The following is a 3,403-nucleotide window of genomic DNA, read 5'->3' as shown; positions in this document are numbered from 1 at the left end:
ATAGAATGTCAGGATGTTTACTCCTCTTTCAGACTTGGTGTCATTCCTGGGAACTGGTTTCAGCTGCCTTATCAAGGATGCCCCCAAAGCACTACAAATGCAGTTTCTATATAACATGGGAATTGTTACAGAATCATGGTAATAGCACATGTGGTGGAATAGACACATTTGCCATCAGGCTGGCTCTCATCCTGCATCTGAGCATCTCTGTTTGGAATTGCAAAAACAAAAAACAAAAAAAACCCAGAAAGATAACTTGGGTTTTGGTCAGGTTGAGATCTTTAACTTCCTGGGTGGAGAGAACAGTGGAATCTTGCAAGCTCCACTGATTCAAATGTGCTGTAACCAGGGGTGGGATTCTACCAGTTTGGCCCAGTTCTATAGAACTGGTTGTATGGTGCCCGGGAGTTCAGAGAACCAGTAAATCGGGCCTCTGGCTGGCCCCACCCCTCTCTGCCTGCTTCTACATTCCCTGCCCAGTCAGTCCTTATCACACATGCACAACATTGTGCGCATGCCTGACATGCCTGCAGCCTGCTTCTGCCCACCCACCAGGGCAGCCATTGCCTGCCTTTTGCTGCAGCAGAGCAAAAAGCTTGCAAGTTCCTCTTCCAGTGTGGTTGAATCCTGTTTCTCTCTGCTGCCCAGGAGTGTTTCCCGAAAGGAGGGGAACTTGAAAGCTTTTCGCTCTGCTGGGAGAGGCTCTCCCAGCAAGGGCAGGTGAGAGAAGCACCCCAGAGCTGACACGAGCCTCTCCACTGATCTGCTTGCTCACAGGTAAGCCTGCGAGTCATTGTAGCCCTTCCCCCACTTTCCCCAGGTCTCCCTGATCCTCCCCCAGCCATCTCCGGGATTCCCCGGCCTTGCTCAGCCTACCTACCTCCCCCACATCTCCGGGCTCTTCTGGCTGGCTTCCCCAATGGCACAGCCCCATCCCGCTGGTGGTGCTGGCTGGGGCCTACCTACCTGCTCCCCCATCCCCGGGCTTGGCTGGCTGGCTTCCCCAATGGCATGGCCCCATCCCGCTGGTGGTGCTGGCTGGTGTCTACCTACTTGCCCCCCCATCCCTGGGCTTTCCCAACTCTCCCTACCATGTGGTGGCTGCGGTGCAGTAAGCGGTGGTGGCGGTGCTCCAACCAGTAGGGCAGCAGGTGTGGCTGCCTCCCATAAGCAGTGTCTCCACCACCTCTGCCCACTTCTCCTGAGGCAAAACAAAAGGAAGTAGGTGGAGACGGAGACGGCACTGCTTACGAGAGGCAGCCAGGTCCACCACTGCTGTCACACGCAGAGGCGCTGTGAGAGGACTGGGGTGGGGGAGTGCTCAAAGCCCTGCTGCAGCTGCCACTGCCCCCCACTTTCTTCTTTTTCCCACCCCAAACTGCTTTCCATTCACCCTGTTCCTTTGCTATGCTTCTTTCATCACCACTTCCGTTGTTTGCCTTTCTCTCCTATTGCTCTCCTCCCTCCCACTCCTCCCCTTTTGCCTTTTGCTGCCGCTGCCGAAGCCACCAAAGCAAACTCCCCGTTGCCAGCGCAGTTCCAGGACATGCTGCCTCCACTGCTTGTCTTCCCTGCGAGAGTCTCAATGGCAGCCTACTCTGTGATATCTTTCTCTCAAGTTTATTTTGCAAAATCCGTAGGCAACAATAGCAGGATAAATCATCCCTTATGCCCCTGGAGTTCTTTAATGAAATACAAGGTTTCAAAAAAATAACAGTTACCTACAGTTGCTTTTCAGTCCTGCTATGGACATAAATGCACCAAAGTGGGTTTAGAAAAATAACACAGTACTATAGAAATCAAAAATAATTATTTTGGTCATTAAAAAAATTCTCTAAATCCAAACTTAGGAAATAAGTTTGCTTGATTAGTTCAGCATCATAAAATTGCAAGCTTTTTTATTCTTTCCTTTATTTATTTGTTTGTTTGTATTGTAGTCTTTGATTATTGCATCAGCCACAATTGAATCAATGGGAGTGCCTCCAGCAGAATTAGTCTAGGTAGAGGGATGATTTGTTATCCTAGGAACTAATAATCCAATATTGAGGCATTGATAATTCGTGGTGATATTTTGCTTATGTTTTTCTCTGACAAAGTCACTTAGATCTCATTAGCATTTTCAACATTATTTTTAAAAAAGGAAGAGAGGTAACACTTCAGATATATTCCAGAAAATGGCTATTATTTCTTATTATTTAAAGAATGCAAGTTGTATTTTGGAAATTACCGGAGGCATTAACAGAAAGTAATGATCAAAAATGAAGGCATAAAATGCCAAAGCAAATTTTAAAAACTACTATTTTTATATAGAAGTGGTAAATCAAATTACTGAAGCTAATCAAAATGTGTGATAATTTACAGTAGCACATCATCAGTATTCTTTTATAACATTCACTGTTTGGAAATAAGTTTTGTGGTGTTGAATATTTATAACCCACTGTTCTACGTTTACACTGCTAGCGTAGATAATTAATTAATTAATATTAAATCGTTTTAATGTTAAAAGGTGGAACAATAAAAGCAGCTAAATAGAATGCAAACTAACTTAAGCAATCTTTTGAAAACTTGAATGAAGGAATTTTGTGCCCAAAACAATGCTACATATCAAGTATGCCTTTAGGAAGATAATGAATCTCCAAAATGCTGTCCTAATCAACAGGCCCTTCCTCTAAAGTAAACAGAGTTTCATCACTTCTGTCATTCATCTTCATTATACAATGATCCGTTATGAAAAGGTAACAGTGCAACGTTCAGAAGAGGGCAGATAATGAGAAAGACAAGAAAGTTCTGAAAAAATAACCTTCTATTTTTGCTTCATTGATATATTAAGGGTTTTAGCTGTGTCAACTGCAATAAATTCTAGATATCCTTTAAAAATTAGGTTTACCACATCACCACAGCTGCTTATTGAAAGAACAGAACAGAAAATTAGATACCATTAGATACTATACCATATTTAACTTATATATTGAATATATGACAAAAATGCTGGAGCCAAGGAGTAAAAACTGGAATGAAAAATGGAAAGAATCATCAAGAACCTTAAATATACTGATGATACCAGTTTAATAGCTGGACAATTATGCTAGAGGGGCAACCCAATACAAAGAAGAAGAGGAAGAAGACAAGAAGGGCGAGGGCATATCTGGCACTGTCCTTTTGGGGTGTACTTCCAAGAGGCAGGATGCAAGCTTGGCACTGACTTTTTTTTTCACTGCCTTTCTGTGGGGCATGTGACCTTTGCTTAAATCTAGATGATTTTCTTAGGATATCTTGTGAGGTGAGTGAGACCAGCTGGTGTCTTTAAGTGGTGCAAATGGATCTAAGGATTGCTTCTCCTGGGTGTGCTTTTTCTGGAAAGCTAAAATGACCTCTCTGCTAAAGAGTTTCACTTTAAGAGCAA

Source organism: Pseudonaja textilis, chromosome 1 (genome assembly GCF_049901715.1).
Source record: "Pseudonaja textilis isolate UNSWEBS1 chromosome 1, rPseTex1.2, whole genome shotgun sequence".
NCBI lineage: Eukaryota > Metazoa > Chordata > Lepidosauria > Squamata > Elapidae > Pseudonaja > Pseudonaja textilis.
The sequence above is the reverse complement of the archived record's forward strand: the minus strand, read 5'-3'. Positions refer to the sequence as shown.